This window comes from Myotis daubentonii, chromosome 14, assembly GCF_963259705.1.
Source record: "Myotis daubentonii chromosome 14, mMyoDau2.1, whole genome shotgun sequence".
Lineage (NCBI taxonomy): Eukaryota > Metazoa > Chordata > Mammalia > Chiroptera > Vespertilionidae > Myotis > Myotis daubentonii.
In genome coordinates this window covers 15,682,810-15,704,762 of record NC_081853.1, presented here as the reverse complement: position 1 = coordinate 15,704,762, position 21,953 = coordinate 15,682,810, and the positions used below count along the sequence as shown (strand labels likewise).

The window sequence follows — 21,953 nt, the reverse complement described above, 5'->3', positions numbered from 1 at the left end:
ACAACAACACAAGGAACATTAGAGAATATGAGAGTATATCATTAAATACCCAGGGACCACAATTTCATTTTTAAAATTTTGAAACATGAAAATAATCCAATTCAACTCATTTTAAAAATAAAAAAGCATGGGGGGGGGTGTTGAGGGAAGTGAAGGGTTTGAACAAAAAAGAACTCATGGACATGGACAGCAGTGTGGTGATTGCGGGGGCAGGGGGAGGGGAAGAAGAGACAAATGGTGATGGAAAAAATTAAATAAATAAATAGGAAAGGGCAGTAGCCCAAGATCACACAGCAAACTAATAATTACAGTTAATATGCATACTTTCTATAAGTCAAGCACTGTTATAAGAGCATTAAATGTATTGTCTCATTAATCCCCACACAAAGCACTAATGTTATCTCTATTTTACAGATAAGGAAACTGAGACAGAGTATTTAACTTTCTTAAGGTCATTTAGATCATAAATGGCAGAACCAAGATTCTAACCCAGGCAGTCTGCCTCCAAAGCCCATGCTCTTAATAACTGCTGTATGCTAACCTCTCTTCTTGGTGGCAAAACAAAGTCCAGAACCCAGTGCATTTTCCACTTTGCCATTTCACATCACCTCCTCACACAGTACTTTAAAAGACAGGATATAAATGGTATAACTCAGCAATAATATCAGTATTACTGATGCATAAACCTTTGACTTCAGAATTTTACTTCTAGAAATTTATAATACAGATATACATATTCATTCACATTCTTAATGTTTATTTATTCTTAATGTTTATTCAAGGATATCCACTGTTGTTTGTAATGGGACAAGTGTTTGTAATAGCAAAGGACTGGAAACAACCTAAATATCTACCATAGGGTATATCCATACAATGGAATACAGCCATATAAAGGAGTGAAATATTGATACATGCTACCATGTGGAAGAACCTTGAAAAGATTTTGTTAAGAGAAAAACCAGATACAAAAAGTCACATATTGTATCATTCCATTCATATGAAAGTTTAAAATAGGCAAATTCATAGAAACAGATGATAGGTGATTACCAGGGGCTGGGGAGAGGAGAGAATGAGGACAGACTGCTAATTAATTATAGGATTACCTTTGGGGTGATGAAAATATTCTGGAACTAGATATGCTGTTAGTTGCACAACTTTGTGAATATACTAAAACCCACAAATTATACAGTTTAAAAGGATAGATTTTATAATATATGGATTATATCTTAATTTAAAAAACAAAACAAAACAGAGAACATACGCATTCCCTGAGGACAGATCCTCCAAGCAGCAGACTCTCTTTCCCATCAGCTTTGAAGAAGCAAGCTGCCATGAATTCTACAGCTGCCAACAGCTTGAGAGCACTTAGATGAAAATTCTTTCCTGTTGAGTGTACAGGTGAGAAAGCAGCCCAGCTGACACAATGATGTCAGCATTGTGAGACCCAGGCACAGAAACCAGCTAAGCCATACCCATACTCTGACATATAGAAACTGTGAGGTTGTACATGGTTATTGCTTTAAGCCACTAACTTTTTGGTAATTTGTTACACAGCAATAAAAAACTAATATAGAGCCTGGCCGGTGTGGCTCAGTGGTTGAGTGTCGACCTATGAACCAGGAGGTCACAGTTCGATTCCAGTCAGGGCACGTGCCCAGATTTCGGGCCAGATTCCCAGTATGGGTTGTGCAGGGGACAGCCAATCAATGATTCTCTCTCATCATTGATGTTTCTATCTCTCTCTCCTTCTCCCTTCCTCTCTGAAATGAATAAAAATAAATGTTTATTTTATTTTTAAAATTTTCAAGGTACTTCATTGTTAAAACAGGTCACAACACTAAGCCTCTGGCCTGTTCTGCCAATGTACAAGCTACAAATGCTTGCCCAGCAGCTAAGGGGCACTCTGCAGTAGCATGTTTGAAAATTGAATAAAAATCCATATAAAACAAACATTCAAATAGTTTCCATAGGAACACAGATAAGTATGACCCCGTCACCTAGGCCTTCCACCTTCTTCCATTTGTGCCAACCCCACTTACAAAGACATTTCAAAATTATCCATAATTAAGTTAAATGGTCTCCCCAAGTCCCTTAAGTCAAGCTACACTTGCATAACAGCTACAAGAATGGCATCTACACATTAACAGGAGCTGAAATCCCGCTCTCCCAGGCACCAGACACAAGCAGAGCGCTGGTGTTTCTGCTTCTCCACCTCGGGCTGGAAGTTGTTCTGGACTTGCCACATCAGTTGCCATGCCGACCCTGACATCACATAGTAGATGGTCAGCCTCTGGAATCCATTGAGAATAGAAGCAGCGGCAGTGTAAGCACCCATGTTTTCAAAGAGCATCCAGTCCCCCACATGCATCTTGGGTAAGCCGCAGCGCTCTACAATGTGATCAAGGCTGTCACAGGTTGGTCCCACATGCTGGGTGAAGAATACCTCTCATCTGGTTTGGGATGCTTCTGCAGAAGGTGCTTCCCGTGCACATGATCATAGAAGATGCAATTAAATGATCCATCTACTCCATCACTCACATAATACATAAAGGTTTTTTCACTTAACTCATCTTCATCATCAGAACCTGTTTGTTCCTTTGATACCAGTTTTTTGGCAATGATATTAACTGCAAGCGTGAAAGCTGATGCAGCATAGTATCTGCCTGGCTCAGCTATGAATGTCACTCCTGAGTCTGTTGGAAAATACTGGGTTGATTACACAGGCGATCTCCTCGAATTTAAGCTTTGCATACTCAGATCCAGGAAAGCCACCTCCAATATCCAGCAGATACGTGTTGAAACCAACCTCAGCTCCCATGTCAAAGACACAGGGGGCATCAGAGATGGAGATCTCAGGGTCAGTACAGCCACTTCCCATGTGGAAGCTGACACCAATGACATCAATGTTTCGCTCTTTTGCCTGTTCCAAAAGAAGCTTGCTCTTTTTAAGTATGGCGCCAGATTTAACACTGAGACGACGGGCTGCTTTGCAATCTCCAAAACCCACTTTGCCTTTGGATGTGCTCTGGCAACTTTCATCAACTCAACTTCACTATCAAAAGTCATCATCTGGATTCCATTAGTGGCATCATATTTAATCAGAAACACTTGTTTACAAGGATTTGCATAGATAATCCTCCCGGGAGGCACCCCAAAACTCTGCACTAATTGTATTTCAGTCTTGCTGGCATAGTCCAATCCCGTCCCGATGACAACTAGAGTCTTCCCTATGGTTCTGCTATCACTGCATTTGACTGCATAAAAGGGGTATACCAAGGAAGAGCTTTTAACCATTACAGATGTTTCTTTAGAATGTCTCCCAGATCTGCAGCAGAGAAGGCATCCTTATCATTGGAAGAAGAGACTTCATCAATTTTTTGGTCTAGAACAGTGGTTCTCAACCTTGGCTGCACATTAGAATCACCTGGGAATCTTTTTAAAATCCTGATTTCTGGGCCCCATCCTCCCGAAATTCTGTTTCTTTATTATGGGGTGTCTTTTTCAAAATCCTGATTTCTGGGCCTCATCCTCCCGAAATTCTGTTTCTTTGTGACTAATGTTGTGGCCCCACCCCATAACAAAGAAACAGAATTTCTGGAGGATGAGGCCCAGAAATCAGGATTTTAAAAAGATTCCCAGGTGATTCTAAGGTGCAGCCAAGGTTGATAACCACTGCTCTATAAGGTCCTTGTCAGTAAAGCCCTCATTGAGGAAATGGCAGTCAAACTCTTCATTACCAATGTTGTTCATCTTCATAGTTTTTGGATGTTCCAAAACACAACACAAAGGAAAATGAAGAGGGTAGGACTTAAGAAAGTATTGCCAGTTGTTCATAAATGCAGCTCTCCAGGAATTCCAAGTCCACAGAAGATGGGTGTCCTCTTGGTGCAGCAGTAGGAATGCCCTACGAGCACAGGGGCACCTCACGCTGACCCCATGGGCCCCTCCCTCTTCTACTTTCTCTAAAAATCAATGGGGGAAAAACCCTTGGGTGAAGGTTAACAACAAAACTAACATAGAGGTTACAACATGCCTGGCATTTTTCTAAGTGCTTTACATCGGTTAACTTTATTTAATTTTCACATAAACTCTATGAAGTAGTTACTCATGTTTTTTCTGATAAAAAAGCTCATTATGTGCCAAAAATAATTCCCTTTTTTTTTTTCTGAAGCTCATTATATGCTAAAAAAAAAGAAGAAGAAAAAGTTAGCATCTGTACCCCCAGAAAAGGAAATGCAGTTAAGTATATACACTTATTTATATAAAACTTTTGTGGAAGGCTACCTAAATAACTAGCAAATTGGTTGCCTGAGGAAAGGGAATGGGCTGGAAGAAACTTTTCACTTTATATCCTTTCGTACTTTAAAGCAAAAGAAGATTTTTAAAAACCCTCTTCATACAAGAATGAAATAGTAATATTTACAATAATTCTAGCCAATATAATAATTTTATGTTTTTTTAAAAAATATATATTTTTATTGATTTCAGAGAGGAAGGGAGAGGGAGAGATAGAAACATCAATGAGAGAGAATCACAGATCAGCTGCCTCCTGCACACCCCATAGTGGGGATCGTGCCTGCAACCCGGGCATGTTCCCTTGGCTGGAATCAAACCCAGGACCCTTCAGTCCACAGGCCAATGCTCTATCCACTAAGACAAACCAGCTAGGGCTATGTTTCTTTTTAAAAATAATTTAAATTTTTTTCAATTACAGTTGACATACATTATTATTATATTAGTTTCAGGTGTACAACGCAGTGATTAGACCAGCCGTGGGCAAACTACGGCCTGCGGGCCAGATCCGGCCCGTTTGAAATGAATAAAACTAAAAAAAAAAAGACCGTACCCTTTTATGTAATGATGTTTACTTTGAATTTATATTAGTTCACACAAACACTCCATCCATGCTTTTGTTCCGGCCCTCCGGTCCAGTTTAAGAACCCATTGTGGCCCTCGAGTCAAAAAGTTTGCCCACCCCTGGGTTAGACATTACTTACTAAGTGATCATCCTGATAATTTCACACCCATCTGACACCATACATAGTTATTAGAATATTATTGACTATACTAGAGGTCTGATGCACAAAATTCATGCAAGGGGCTTGGCCCTCACAGCTGTGGCAGCTTGCCTCAGCCCTTGCAGCCCTGGCTTCATCTGGAAGGTCATCTGGAAGGACGTCTGGAAGGTTGTTCGGCTGTATGGTCTAATTAGCATATTACACTTTTATTATTATAGATTCCCTATGCTGTACTTTACATCCCCATGACTATTCTGTAACAACGAATTTGTACTTCTTAATCCCTTCACCTTTTTTACCCACCCCGCCAATTGCCCTCCCATTTGGCGACTGTCAAAATGTTCTCTGAATCTGTGAGTCTATTTTTGTTGTTCTTGTTCATTTTGTTTTCTAGATTCAATTGTTGATAGATAGGTATTTATTGCCATTTTGGTGTTCATATTTTTTATCTTTTCTTCTTTTTTTTTTTAATATATTTTATTGATTTTTTACAGAGAGGAAGGGAGAGAGATAGAGAGCTAGAAACATCGATGAGAGAGAAACATCGATCAGCTGCCTCCTGCACATCTCCTACTGGGGATATGCCCGCAACCCAGGTACATGCCCTTGACCGGAATCGAACCTGGGACCTTTCAGTCCGCAGGCCGACGCTCTATCCACTGAGCCAAACCGGTTTCGGCTTCTTCTTCTTCTTAAAGAAGACCCTTTAACATTTCATAAAATATGTAGGTGTGACCAGCCCAGTCTGTGTCTCTGCCCCTCCTACCAGTCTCAATGTGGCCTCTTCTTTAATTCTGAAGTTGTAGGACCTCCATTCAGCCAGATTTCAGGTGATTCTGAATGATGGTTGTTCTGTAGTTTAGTTATAATTTTGAAGTTTTGACAGGAAGCTCCCATATGTTTCAATACAGAGGAATTATACTAGTAGACTTCCACATGCTAATCATAGCAATTAAGTAAATATATAATCAAAGTTAAAGGATTCACATATAGTAAAACAAAAGCATTAACAATGTACCTTTGAAGTGAATAAAGTCACTAAGAATTGATAGTAACAATAATCATTAACATTTGCAAACCAATTTTATTTGGGGTATTTATGTTATGTTTCTTTTGTTTGTTTGTTTGTTTTTTAAGTAAAAGATGTTATCTGATGCTTACATACACCTGAATCTTCAAACCTTCAAAGGCCACACAGCTAAAAAGTTTTTCTTTCTTTTTTTTTTTTTCCTTTCTTCCTTTTTTTCCTCTTGACATTTCCATTGAAATGGAGCTCTAGGGAAAGATAATAGAGGCCAGTCAACAAAACCACCACTAATAGATCCAATTCATATAACTTTAAGAATCTTAGAGATTAATTAGTCTGGTCATTGTATGAATAAAGACAATATTACAAGCCTACAATCTCATTGCCTGTTCAGATGCATTTAAAAAATATGAAATTGCCATTCCTTTCATTATGCATAAGCTAAAACAATAATCTCATTGAGCAGATATTTCTTGCATTTATCCCAAGAAAGTATAAGAAAGACCCTTTTATTTTGGCAACAAACTGGGATGAAGTTCACTAATGGTTGATGTCCAAGAGTCTTTCCATGCAATGAAGAGAAGGCAGAAAAGAATCCTAAGTTGAAAAATAAGAATATAGCCCTAACCAGTTTGGCTCAATGGATAGAGTGTCGGCCTGTGGACTCAAGGGTCCCAGGTTTCTATTCCGGTCAAGGGCATGTACCTTGGTTGCGGGCACATCCCCAGTGGGGAGTGTGCAGGAGGCAGCTGATCGATGTTTCTCTCTCATTGATGTTTCTAACTCTCTATCCCTCTCCCTTCCTCTCTGTAACAAAACCAATAAAATATATATTTTTTAAAAAGAATATAGTTGGAGATGAGCAAGTATGCAAGTATCCCTTAAACTACCATGTCAGCTAATTCTGATAACTACAAATCTCCCCTAAATCCAGTAGTTAAGAGCTTCAACTAAGGTTTACATTTTTGTTTCCTTTTTGAGTCAAACCCTTCTAAATCTTCTGTTACATGTAATGCCATGGATGAATCTTTTTTTAAAAAATATATTTTATTGATTTTTTACAGAGAGGAAGGGAAAGAAATAGAGAGTTAGAAACATCGATGAGAGAGAAACATCGATCAGCTGCCTCCTGAACATCTCCCGGGGATGTGCCCGCAACCTAGGTACATGCCCTTGACCAGAATCAAACCCGGGACCTTTCAGTCCGCAGGCCGACGCTCTATCCACTGAGCCAAACCGGTTTCGGCCATGGATAAATCTTACAGGCATTATGTTAAATGAAATAAGCCAGACACAATGGTATAGACTGTATGATTCCATTCCTATGAGTTCTAGGCCAGACAGAAATGATCTAAGGTAATAAAAGAATAGTGGCTCCCTTGTTGGGGGGAGGGAGTTTATATTGACTCAAAGGGGACATTAAAGAACTTTCTGAAATTATGGAAATGTTTTATATGTTGATCTAGGTGATGTAATAACAACATAAGCAAAATGAAACAAAACTCCTTTACAGGTTCTCATTATTCAAAAGATAATAAAGATAAGAATTTTTCATATGACTTTTAGAGCCCTGCTGACTCTGACCTTTGTTGACCTTTCTATGTCCACTCCTCTTTCCTAAACTCCTTGGTGCTTCCTCAGTCTGGCACACTTGCCGAGCTCCCCTGGCCACATGGTCAACCTTAGCACATGCTATTTCCCCAGCGTACTATGCTCTCCTCACTATTTTCCTCCCCCATTAGCTCCTGCATTTCCTTTGGTTTAAGTTTCACTTCCTTGTGTAAGCTTCTTTGATCAACCCACTTCTGTTCTAGCTTGGGTTCCCCTCTTGTGTGTTCTCATAGAACCTTGTTCCTTTCACCCAGACCAGTGGTTGGCAAACTCATTAGTCAACAGAGCCAAATATCAACAGTACAACGACTGAAATTTCTTTTGAGAGCCAAATTTTTTAAACTTAAACTATATAGGTAGGTACATTGTTATTAACTTAATTAGGGTACTCCTAAGGCTTAGGAAGAGCCACACTCAAGGGGCCAAAGAACTGCATGTGGCTCGCGAGCCGCAGTTTGCCAACCACGGACCCAGACTATTTACATCCCACTCAATCTGTGACTACTCCCTCATTTGTGGGATTATTTAATTTAAATCTCTCTCTCCCACTAGACCTATGCCCCACTTCATGGGCTGAGGGGAGATGTCTTGGTTTACTTACCATAGTATTCCCAAAGCCTGGCATAGTGCCTGGAACACAGTAGTTATTTACTAAATATGTTTTGACTGCTGAGGACAACACAGTGGCTTTCTGGTATTTTCTGGTAAGAAAATTGCCTTTCTCATGCTAGAGGCCCAGCATATGAAATCTTATGAGGGTAGGGTCCCTAGGCCTAGCCTGCAATCAGGGCCATCTTCCGCCCGCTCGCCAGTCCCCAGTCCTGCCCAGCCACCGCCCACCCCAGTTCCCCATGGTTCCCTGTTTGCCATCCAGCAATCTGAGCCTGTGGGCCGGGGGAGGGACCAAGAGGTCTGCCTTCTGCCCGCTTGTCAGTCCCGAGTCCCACCCCGCTGCCACCCACCTCGGTTCACCCATGGTTCCCTGTCTGCCATCCAGTGATTGGAGCCTGCGGGCTGCGGGGAGGGACCAAGAGGTGGTCAATGCACCTCATAGCGACTGGTTGATCTGTTGTTCTGGTCGTTATGTTGTTATGGTCACTGGCCTTTTATTATATAGGACTAGAGGCCCAGTGCATAAAAATCACACACTGGGGGAGGTGTCCCTCAGCCCAGCCTGCACCCTCTCCAATCTGGGACCCCTCGGGGGATGTCCAACTGCCGGTTTAGGCCCGATCTCTGCAGGATTGGGCCTAAACCGGCAGTCGGACATCCCTCTCACAATCCAGGACTGCTGGCCCCTAACTGCTTGCCTGCCTGATCAGCCCCTAATTGCTTCTGCCTGCCAGCCCAATCACCCCCTAACCGCTCCCCTACCGGCCCAATCGTCCCCAACTGCCCTTACCTGCTGGCCTGCTTACCCCCAACTGCCTTTCCCTGACTGCCATCTTGTGGCGGCCATCTTGTGATGACATGGGGTGACCATCTTTGTGGTGGCCATCTTGTGACAACGTGGGGGCGGCCATCTCGTGATGACGTGAGGGTGTGACGGTCACCTAGGCTTTTATTAGTATAGATCAGTGGTTCTCAACCTGTGGGTCTCAACCCCTTTGGCGGTCAAATGACCCTTTCACAGAGGTCACCTAAGACCATCCTGCATATCAGATATTTACATTACGATTCATAACAGTAGCAACATTACAGTTATGAAGTAGCAATGAAAATAATTTTATGGTTGGGGGTCACCACAACATGAGGAACTGTTTTAAAGGGTCACGGCATTAGGAAGGTTGAGAACCACTGGTATAGATAATCTGATTTGGGTTTATCCTATTAAATATTTACAGGTCTATCTTGCTTTAAACAAACCGGCTTCATTATATGGGAATCTAGACTTAATCAAAATATAAATTAGGGTGTGCCTATGAACTCGGTTTAAATGATTTATACAAATTCAAAGTGCCTTATACTGAATTTGAGAAGATAGGTAAATTTCCTTTGCCAAATCCAAGACTTGTTGAAAATCAAAAAGCTTTAACTCTTGGAAGTGATCATTGTGTTATATCAGCTGGCTGACCAGTATAGGCCTAGTTACAAGATCATTTACACCACTGTCATTTTCATCTGGAGAAAGACTCAGGTTTATACTAACTTCAAATTGTATTTGTGGAGTTTTCTAAGAAGGATGGTGCACAAAGAGAAAAAAATGCTCAAGAGGAAGTGGTACACTACAAAAGTGCAAAGAGTGGTAAAATATGTGGAAAAAATCAAGTGTCTTAGGTTTTATATTTTTACTAGAGGTCCGGTACATGAATTTTTGCACAAGTGGGGTCCCTTGGCCTGGCAGGCGATCAGGGCCAATCGGGGTTGTGGGAGGTTGGCCGGGGGGAGGGGCTGAGGGAGGTTGGCTGGCTGGCTGGCTGGCTGGCCCGGGGGAAAAGCCACCCCGATCGGGGTCAATGAGGCTGGCCGCCTGCAGGGAGGGACCACAGGAGGTTGGTTGGCCAGGGAGAGGGGATGCGGGAGGTTGGCTGTGGGAGCACACTGACCACCAGGGGGCAGCTCCTGTATCAAGTGTCTGCCCCTCTGGTGGTTAGTGCACATAATAGTGACCAGTTGACTGGTCATTTGGTTGCTTAGGCTTTTATATCTATAGATAATAAAGGAGGCAAAAGAAATTTATATAGGAATTCATGTTTTCAGAAGAATAACATCTCATCACTCAGTTGGGAAGACTGAATAAATTGGAGGGAAAGGAGTAATACTACAGAAAGAATATTTGAATATCTCCCTATAATTTATCATATGCTTCATTTATTCTCACAACAAATACTTCTTAGGGACTCTATCTACTACCAGACCCCAGACTGGGCTTCTGGGGAACCAACTGAAAGTAAACATCTATCCTGGTGCTCCCATCACCTGATTTAATCTTCACAGCAGTTGTCAGTGAAATATTGCCACTTTTAGCAGAGAAGGAAATGGTAGCTTAACTGTCTTGCTGAAGGAAACACCACTATAAGTGATGGACAGGACTCAAATTTACATCTCCTTACTCCAGTTTCAGGCTCTTGCAACTACATTTGCTTGTAGGTCTCTGTGATCTCTAATTTGTTAATCAAGGCTCTCAAGAGAAATAAAGATAACTTATGAAGTTACAGCACTAATACTTTTTAATCACTCCTCTATGTATCTCTTCTCCTCCCCTGTTTGTCCCTTTATTATTCTCAGTGAATAGGAAACTTCCCACCAACAACCTTACAAACACACTTCATTTTCACTTTTTCCTAATGGCACCTAGTGATTTTTATGTAATTTGTGGACAGACAGAATTAAATCAGTCTTCCAGTTTCCTTGAAGAACAACTGGACTGAAAATCTGCTTCCCTTTTATATCACACTAGAGGCCTGGTGCACGAAAATTCGTGCACTTGGCGGGAGGGTGGGGGGGAATTCCCTCAGCCTGGCCTGTACTCTCTCATAGTCTGGGACCCCTCAGGGGATGTCCACCTGCCAGCTTAGGCCCGCTCCCTGGGAAATTGGGCCTAAGCTGGCAGTCAGATATCCCTCTGGCAGCCTGGGAGCCCTCGGGGGATGTCCGACCAACGGCTTAGCAGTGCCACTGCACTGGTCAGCCATGAGCTGGCTTCTGGCTGAGCAGTGCTCCTGTGGAAGCGCAGTGACCATCAAGGGGCAGCTCCTGTGTTGAGCATCTGACCCCTAGTGGTCAGTGTGTGTCCTAGTGACCAGTTCCACCTTAGGGTCAATTTTCATATTACCCTTTTATTGCTTTATTATTTGGTGCTTCATAGTACCAGAAAGCTACTCAGACTTTAATTTTGGATATTTTCTCCCCAATGCATAAAAGCCCAGTAATAAAAGGTATAGCTGACATGATCTTTTGCTACATAGTAAATACTGGTTTTAATTAAAAGGACCTTAATTAGCCCTGGCCAGGTAGCTCAGTTGATTAGAGCGTCCTCCTGATACACCAAGGTTGTGGGTTCAATCTCTGGTCAAGGCACATACAGGAAGCAACCAATGAATGCAAAAATAAGTGGAGCAACAAATAGATGTTTCTCTCTCTCTCTCCCCCCTCCTCCTCCTCTTTCTCTCCTCCCCCCTTTCTTTTTCTAAACTCAGTAAATAAAAAATAAAATAATAAATGGAGACACTAATTAATAAATGTCCCATCAAATGAATGTGCAAAATATGTAAATAATGCCACATGTAATGCCAATAATATTTGGCCACACAAAAAAATAAAATACTGACACATGATAAAAAATGGATGAACCTCAAAAACTATGCTAAGTGAAAGAAGCCAGTACAAATAGCCAAATACACAATTTGACTTATATGAAATGTCTGGAATAGGGAAATCTATAGAGACAGAAAGTAGTGGCTGTATAGTACTGGAGGAACAGGTGGATTTAGGGTAGAAGCTAAAAGATCCAGGTTTCATTCCAACTTCTTTTTTTAAAATATTGCATTTTAATGATTTAAAATAAAAGTTAGATTATTGTTTGGCTTTAAATAGCTATTTCAAATGTCCTTTACCATAATATTCCCAAATACACACAAAAACATGTTTTTCCTAATTATCTTCCCACTTAATGTAAAAATATTCCTGTCTAGGAGAAATATGCAAAACTAGATACTTACAAAAATTACAACCTAGAGTACCGCACTCTCAGTGGCTCTGAAAAGATAGGCATTAATTATTATTCTAAGTTTTCTTCTAAGAAGTCTTTGGGGAACCAGCCAAGTTTAAATAGGGTAATTATAGGTCTACGGCTGCAATTTACATAAATTATAGAAACATAACACCAGACATTTATCTAATTGAAGAAAATACGGTGTTTGGTTACATATTTAGAGGAATTCTACATGTGGTTTGTGCCATTCTCTTGAGAATCATATTCTCTTGGGACAGAATATGCTAATAGTGTTTAAAAATTCAGTCTTGCTTTACTTCTTGAAAACTCAAAACATATATTAAATATAAAATACTATTTGTATTTTTTAATAAAATAGTATTAAAATAATATGACTCCATAATTCCTTTAGAAGATATTTATCCACATCCCTAACAGAGATGTCAATTAGTTACACTCACCGTTATGTGCTGCTGCTTTCTTTAAATGTGAATGAACTCTTCACTCTCCTAATCAGTCTGCAATCATAGGTACTATGACCTTAGTTGAGTTTATGTTTCCTGCAAATATAATGACAATGTAAGATATTTAATACTGTCAATTTTTACAAGTATTTTATACTCTACATAAGTGTGAAGATGCTATTTCTATAAAAAAGCATATTAGAATTTAGATTCTTGTAGAATTGCACATATGTTGTCCCAAATATTTAAGCTACAGAAAATATTCAAGTAAGATTCCACATCCCTATTTCCTACATAAAGAGGTCTGAAATAGAGTCAGATTACAAGTTTTATGTGTGTGTTGTTGTTGTTTTTTTAAATAATAACATACAAGTCGGTCTCAATGCCTCAAACAACCTCCAACCACAGCCTATCTGCAGTAATCTAGGACACTTACAAGACAGGAAAATGCCTCATGCCCTCACACTGGGACACTGCAACTTGGAGATTACCACACCAATGTTACTGGTACTCATTTGTTAAACTTGCTTAGTTAGCAATTACTTATTGATCAACTTGTGCTTGCCAGAACTGTAACTGATGCAGGGATTAAAGATAGACATATATCCTGCTTGAAAAGACAATCAGGCAAAGGAGGCCATCTAGTAGAGATTCTGAGTTAGCAAAGGCCAGAGAGGAAGTTGAAGTGGAAGGGAGCGTGATAGGAATCTAGGTAGAGAGGACAATACAGGAATAAAGATACCACTGTGAGAAGCAAAAAGATTTATGCTGCAGGGAAGCACAGTTGGTCCTGTGCTGTACCGGGTGAGGCAAGAAGTTGAGAGGCAGACTGAGCTGAACCACAGACCTGACATATCTCCTGCTTGAAAAGATGAGAGATGAGAATTTAAAGACTTTAGGTAGAGTTTGTGTGTGTGTTTTTTTAAACAAAAACATTGTGTCTTTTTCTTTTGCCTTACAATCTGCCTTTAATTTTCAAATGGAGACCTATACAGCAGAAATAAAGGCACAATGTGTAGATGGATTTAGAGGATGGGAGGAAGCTTGTTCAGATACGTGTAAGTTGACATTTTCATTCAAGTATAGTATTAACGTAGAGATTTCTAAATGGGTCACCAGCTTAAAACATCACCTTTAAAACAGTGAGAAATAAACAGCTATTATCTTGTGCTTTTCTTCTCCAGGAACTTTGTTTAAATGGTCATGGCTGCCCCTCCATGGAAGGCAGCTAACTGCTGTCACCATATCAAGTTTTAACCAGACATGCTTTTGCAGCCATCCGCCCACTCAGTCCATCTCATTTCCAAGTTTCTCACATAGGCGAGTAGGTTCTGGTTAATAAGACTTACTGTTGTGTGAAAGATATCAGGGACCGAGGATGGTGTGATCAGCCACCTTTTTGGCCAAAAGCATGGTCACCATCAGCACGGCCCTCTCCGCCTCCATGTCTGTAGGATACTCTGCTCCGGCGCAGCAGCACTCCCTTCAGGCTGCTGATTAAATTGCAACCTTGGGGCACAGTCTTACAGCAGCATCTTGTGTGCAGAGAGAAGGATCAGAGAAGGAATGCACATACCCCTTACAAATAAAAATTCCTCACAGAACAGGGAACGTCTTAATACTAAGGAAGCAACAGTCCTCCTGTTTAAAAAACCAGACAACTCAGGAGGGTCTGGACTAAAGTTCTGTACTCAAACAGAGGGAAAATCAGGCCTCAGAATGTCTGGCTTTTTTTTTTTTTTTTTTTTTTTTAAACCTTCATTTTCTTTTACAAGAGTCCAGGAAAACCATAGGCAAATTAAAGGGGTGGAGGTGGTTTAAGGGCCCATGTCACCCAGTTTTCAAAATCAGGTAAGTAAAGCCACCTTTTCTGTGTAAGGTGGTGAAGTACATTCCATGGTGAATGTCTGATAATAGTATTACATTTTCATTTTCCCACTGAACCCGTCAGTTCATCCATGCCCAAGAGGCCGCATCAGGAGACAACAGATTTTTCTGGGCAGAAAAGATGAAAAAACTAACTTAAAAATTTAACAGTCAAGTGGTTGCTTTTCCTAGAGACACAGCCAGAATACAAATAATAACAAGTCGTGTCTCTTAGATAGTACCCAAATAAACCAGGAACGAGTGAATTTAGAAACAGTGCTGCACCCAGCACTATTTTCCTAAGGTTCCGTTTACACGTATGATGGTGGATGTTGGGTCCATATCACACATTCCCTTTACTCTACAACGGGGGTAGGAACCTTTTTTATGCCAAGGGCCATTTAGATATTTGTCACATCATTTATGGGCCATACAAAATTCTCAATTTAATTAGCCTGCGAGCCCTAACTGGTTTGGCTCAGTGGAGAGAGCAGCAGCCTGCAGACTGAAGGGTCCCAGGTTCGATTCTGGTCAAGGGCACATGCCTGAGTTGTGGACTCAATCCCCAGTGCTGTTTCTCTCTCTCTCTCTCTCTCTCTCTCTCTCTCTCTCTCTCTCTCCACACACTCTGTAATAAATGAAAAAAAAATAATTTTAAAGTAATGAGGTACTTATAAATATGTCCTTGTTACCAAAACAAAAGCAAAAATAAAGACTTTAGGTAGAGGCTGATTCAATCAGATGTGCAATTTTAGACCAATTGTTCTGGTTTCTGTTATAGAAGGTGGTTTTTAGGGATATAACCTGAAAGCAAGAAGATCAGTTAGGAGACTTGTTGCAAAAATCTAGGCAGGAGATGGCTTGGGACTTCACTATTCTTGGTCATTGTCAGCCTAGACACAAACAAGGCTGTGTCACAGCATGAGAGAATTTCAAAGGGAAGAAGGAAAGAGGTGGGAGAAACCAATAATAGCTGCTGAAGAAAGCTATTGCTGCCCTCTTTCCCACCACAATCCTGTTTTAAATGTGTCAATGATTTAAATTCTCTGGAAGGACCAAGTAGTAAACCATGAAATGATGCTGCCAGGTGTTTCAAAATAAACCACATAAAGAATGGAAACACTTCCAATTTGTAATTCAGATGCAGAAGACTTATAATAGCTCACAATTTTTAATCCCCTGTGAAGCATTATAAGTATTTTTTCCTATTGGAGTGATTTAACAGAGGACCACAGGGTTTGAAATGGAGTGATAATGAGAAGATTGGATGGCTTCAGATTTCTTTCTTTCTTTTTAAGATTATGAGTTGATTTATTCAGTAACAATAAGCCAAGTCACAGTGGAATAAATTACTTGCATTGAATATATAAGCAGTTTATTGTCTAGAAAGGTCCCATTTAGCAAAGATGTATGAACTCACTATATTGTGGGGTTATATTGGCCTTTAGCATGTATAGCTGAGCACTATAATATAGAAAACTCACTTATTCGGGGAAAAAAGATGTATGCAACAAAACTTGACCTTCTCCTCATCACTTCACCCAACCACCAACTTTCCTTCTGATTTGCCTCTTTCTTTTGTGACATTAACCAGACGGATTCCAAACTTCATAGTCACATTTGACCTTTACCACTTTGTAATTTCTTATATCCAGGAAGTGACCAGTGAATTCCTATAAAGTACTTTGTAATCCATCACTTCCTGCCTGCTCTCACAGTGAATGGCTTAAGATACTCTTTTTCCATTCTAAGACTAGTTTCAGGCAGTATCTGGTGTGTCAAAATTGGCTCCATAACATTTAAATGCATAATATTGTTTTTAATGTAAAAAAACATAATTTAAATGCGTTTAAAAATAAAATTTGAAATCAAGCACTTGCAGAATATCTAAGACACCTCCTTGAAGCTTAAGGCTCTGAGAAAATAATCTAACACTGGACTAATTTGGCACTTCATAATCTCCCCCTTTATTTTCTGCAAAAAAACACACACCCTCAGGAGCATATACACAAACAGTCCAGCAGAGAGCAGCAAAACATCACTAACCAGTTTTTTTTTTACCCACACCCCTCCAGCAGCTTTTCTACATTGCTTAACAATTATTTTATGTTTTTAAACTAATATTATATTAGTTTCAGGTGTACAACATAGTAATTATACATTTATGTACCTTACAAAATGATTATCACAATAAGCCTACTCCCAATCTGGCACCAGACATAGTTATTACAATATTATTCAGCAGAAGAGTCATTTGAACATATTTGTTTATATATGTATATGAATTAGTCTATCTCATAGTTATCATGAAATTGTAGCACTTATGTTTAGGCAGACTAGATTTCTTTCTCGAATTCTGAGGCTGCTGAAGGCTTTTGGATGGATAGAACCTGAGATAATAGCAAGAGGAAACAAATGTGGGCCACAATGTCTTTTTTTTTTTTTAATAATATATTTTTATTGATTTCAGAGAGGAAGGAAGAGGGAGAGAGAGATTGAAACATCAATGATGAGAGAGAATCATCAATCAGCTGCCTCCTGCATGCCCCACACTGGAGATCGAGCCTGCAACCCAGGCCAATGCTCCTGACTGGAATCAAACCTGGGACCATTCACTCCATCCACTGAGCCAAGCCAGCCAGGATGGGCCACAATGTCTGAATGTCTTAATGGGGTCATTGGCTGGTGGTTTGCCAACTCTTTTACAAAAAAAAATTGTGGTTTAAGGTACAAAGGGATTCTTTTAAAAAAATATGTTCTAACTATGTGCCTGAGTTTTCTCATCTGTAAAATGAAGATCATTGCACCTAAACCACAAGGGTTTGTTGGGCAGATTAAATGTAAAGTGAGTGGAACACTAAGTGTTCACTGTCTTATTTTTTTTTAATTATGGAAAAAAATACATTAAAAATTTTACCATCTTAATCATCTTAAGTGTATAGTTCAGTAGAGTTAAGAACAGTCACATTACGTATAACCAATTCTCAGAACTCTTTTCATCTTGCACAACTGCAACTCGATACCCATTAAACAAAACTTCCCCATTCCCCCTCTGCCAGTCAGTGGTAACCACCCTTCTACTTTGTCTCTGATTTTGTCTATTCTAGGTACCTTATATTAGTGGAATCATATAGTATGTCTTTTTATGATTATCTTATATACTTAGAATAATGTCCTCAAGATTTATCCATGCTGTAGCATGTATCAGAATTTCCTTCCTTTTTTTAGGCTCACTAATATTACATGTTATGTATATACTAGAGGCCTGATGCATGAAATTTGTGCAAGGGGCTCAGCCCTCACAGCTCCGGCTTCGCCTGGAAGGTCGTCTGGCTGTCTAGTCTAATTAGCATTTAACGTTTTTATTATTATACTAGTAGATACCTGGTATATTCTAGAACAGGAATTTATAAAATAATTTTGTGACTACTGCTTTCAGTCATGGTGGAATAACAAAGATCAGACTTATCCTCCCACTATAAACAACTAGAAAACTGGCCAAAATATATAAAACAGTCATATTCAGACATTAGACAACACGCAGTATGGATCATAATTCCCAAGGGAAGGGAACCAAAAGGTAAGCTTTACAACCACCCCAGATATTTTATTAGAGGCAGTCCCCAGGCTGTGGATGCAAGAAGGGTGATGGAAACAGAGCCCAGCACCCTGTCTGCATTGAGAATCTGGGGAGGCCAAGGTTGTCAGGCCGAACCTTAGAGATAGGGAGCAATGCAGAAAAACAGCCCCAGATATCTGAATCGGAGGTCTCCTTGGCCATGCATGTGTAGGTGAACCTTCTTGAGGCAGGCAAAGGAAGACTGGGTAGTTGTAAACTGAATAATACTCAAAGCTCTTCCTGGGTGAAGAGCTGTGAAAACTTCAATTAGCAGAAGTCCTCAGTAGCCAATGTAGTACACAGTAATCAACCGAGCCACTCAACAGATATTGAGACAGGTCATCACTTAGTAGTAATATTGAACAATTCCCAGAATAAAGGCTTATTTACATCTATTGTAGCAAAAATTAAACAGGCCTTGAAAGTATCAAATTGATCTGTATAATTAGTTTACCTGCTAACCAGAACAAAGCCTAAGATTCTTTAAAGTAAGACAATATTCGGACACTCAAATGGCCAGTATCCACCAATATTACTCACATGTCAGGAAAATGTTGACTCATAACCAAGAGAAAAAAAAACAATCAATAAAAACAGTCATAGAAATTATAGGAATGATGGAACTAAATATATAAGAATATTTAAATAGCTATTATAACAATGTAAACATATTTAAATGAAAATATGAACATAATGAGGAAAGAATTGGAAGATACAGAAAAGGACCAAATGAAACATCCAGAGATGAAAAGTAATAGTATCAGAAATGAAAGTTTCTCTGGTGGCACTAGTTAGATTAGACACTGATATAAAAATAAATTAGTGAGCCCTAGCTGGTTTGGCTCAGAGGATAGTGTTGGCCTGGGGACTGAAGGGTCCCAGGTGCAATTCTGGTCAAGGGCACATGCCTGCGTTTCAGGCTCAATTCCCAGTAAGGGGCATGCAGGAAGTAGTCAATCAATGATCCTCTCTCATTGATGTTTCTATCTCTCCCTCTCCCTCTCCCCTTCCTCTTCAAAATCAAGAAAAATATAAATAAGTAAATAAATAACTGAACTTGAAGACCTAGCAATAGAATCTATAAAACATGAAACATAAATTTTTGAAAGATTGGGGGGGGGAAAAGAATAGAGCCTCTGTGACCCATGTCCATTAATTAAAACACATTATTATTAAAATGCCAATTGTCTCCAAATTGACCTATATAATACAATACCAGTTAAAATATCAGCAGGCTTTTTGTAAAAATTGACTAGCTCACTCTAAAATTTATTTGGAAAAAGCAGAGGATGTAGAATAGCCAAAATAATCATTAAAAAATCCCAACACATTAGTTATTTACATTACCTTATTTCAAAAAGTGCTATAAAGATGCACAATCAAGACTGGGCAGTACCGGTGTAAGAATCTACATGTAGAGCAATGAAACAAAACAGAAGGTCCAAAAACAGAATATCAAGTGATCCAGTGGTCACTTGAGTTTCAAGGTACTGCATTAGTGGTGAGGGGAGAGGCTTTTGAACAAACGGTCCTGAAAGGTATATATCCATCTGGGAAAAAATGAACCTTACCACATGACATAAACATCTTCGTCACCTTTGATAGGCAAATGTTTCTTACACAGGATACAAAAGCTTGAAACATCAAAGAAATGAATTAGACTTTATCAAAATTAAAAACTTCGCTTTCAAAGGCACTGTTAAGAGAATAAAAAGACACAATGGGGAGAAAATATTTGTAAAGCAAAAACTGGATAAAGGACTTGCATTTAGAAATATCCTCGGGTGAGAGCTAACAAAAAAAATTTTTTTTAATGGGCAAAATATTTGAATAGACACATTGCAAAAGTAGATATGGGATGGCCAATAAGGTACATCAAAAAACAATCTCAACATCATTAGTAATTAGGGAAATACAGGTTAAACCTCTATGAGATATGATTACACACCCACCAAAATCATGAGAAAGAGAGAGAGAGAGGGAGAAGGGAGAGGAGCAGGAGGAAGAAATGAGGGAAGGAGGGAAAGAAGGGAGGGAGGGAGGGAGGGAGGGAGGGAGGGAGGGAGGGAGGGAGGAAGGAAGGAAGGAAGGAAGGAAGGAAGGAAGGAAGGAAGGAAGGAAGGAAGGAAGGAAGGAAGGAAGGGACAAACAATACCAACTGTGTTTTCAAGCATGTGGAGTAACTGGGACTTCCTGTTGATACTGGAATATGAAAAATAGCTTAGAAGTTTCTTATAAACATACACTTGATCTATGTTTCATTAATTGCATTCCTAAGTATTTACCCAAGAGAAATGAAAATATAGCTCTACGCTAAGACTTGTACATGAATGTTCATAGCAGTTTTAGTTATAAGTCCATCAACATGTGGATAGATAAACAAACTGGTATATTCATACAGTAGAATACTAATCATCAAGGAAAAGGACTGTAGTACTGATACATATACAACCATCTGGGTGAATATTTAAAGTGTGATGAGAGAAAGAAGCCAAACACAAAAGAATACATACTACATTGTTCCAACTATATAAAACTCTAGAAAAGTAAAACCTCATCTATAAGTGGCACAAAACAGAACAGTAGTCACTGGGACCTGGAGTGGGTGGCAGCATTGACGGGGAAGGAGCACAGGGAAGCCTTTGGGGATAATGGAAACGTTCTGTATTTTTACTGTGGTCTGGCTACGTCAATATAAACATTTTTCCAAAGTCATTGAGGAGTACATCTAAAATAGGTTCTGTTAAGTCTATGTAAATTGCACCTCATTAAATATGAAAAACATATCTTCGCTTGCTCCAGTAGGTTACAAACCAACTGTTCACCAGGCAGTCCTAACTCAATCGCCTGTCCTGCTACTTGGTGTCTCAACAGGAGACTCCAGCTTAACATGTACAAACCTGAACTCACGGTATTCTTCCCGAGACCTGCTTCTCCAGCATTTGCTATTCATTCTCCACATTGAAGCTGGTGCTCTTTTCTTTTCTTTTTTTTTTAATCCTTGCCTGAGGATAATTTTTCCATTGAGTTCTTCGAAGAGAGTGGAAGGGAGAAATAGAAACATCAACGGGAGAAAGACGTATCCATCGGTTGCCTCCAGCACACGCCCCTACTGGGGCTATATGTGTCCTTGACCAGGAATTGAACCTGAGACTTTTTGGTCTGAGGGCCAATGCTCTAATCGCTGAGCCAAATTGGCTAGGGCGCATCTGGTGATCTTTTAATTGAAAAACTTTATTGAAATAATTATAGATTTACATGCAGTTGTAATAAATAATACAAAGAGACCCTGTTGGCCCTTCACCCAGTTTTCCCCAATGGTAACATTTTGCTAAACTATAGATTAATATCACAACCAGGATATTGACATTGATAACATATGCCAGTCATACTCAGATTGCCTCAGTTTTACTTGCACTCATTCGGGGGAATGTGTATGATGCCAATGTTGGATTTCTCTTTTCCGTCTTATGGATGCCTAGGCTCTGTTCATTTCTTTCTTTTTAGTTTTCTCTCTGTGGTTCAGATAAATTCTGTTAATCTCTCCAGAAGTTCCTGATTCTAGTGTCTGTTACCTCCACTTTACTACTGAGCCCATTCAAAGGTTTGTTTTTTCTTTTTTTTTAAATCTGTAATTGCATTTTCAAGTTCTATAATTTTCTTTTGATACTGTTTTGTGTTTTATTTCTTTGCT

At 39.7% G+C, this 21,953-nt stretch overlaps 1 long non-coding RNA gene and 1 pseudogene across 1 annotated transcript; both read right to left on the bottom strand.

The window, feature by feature from the left end:
• Positions 1-2,032: 2,032 nt before the first annotated feature.
• Positions 2,033-3,384, bottom strand: LOC132215121 (ornithine decarboxylase-like; annotated as a pseudogene).
• A 9,353-nt stretch (positions 3,385-12,737) lies between these two features.
• LOC132215120 (uncharacterized) lies at positions 12,738-14,766 on the bottom strand. Its single transcript, XR_009448455.1, has 3 exons — positions 14,640-14,766; positions 14,124-14,309; positions 12,738-12,870 (listed from the first exon to the last, which is right to left on the bottom strand). It is a non-coding gene; the product is annotated as an uncharacterized LOC132215120 (long non-coding RNA).
• Positions 14,767-21,953: the final 7,187 nt, after the last annotated feature.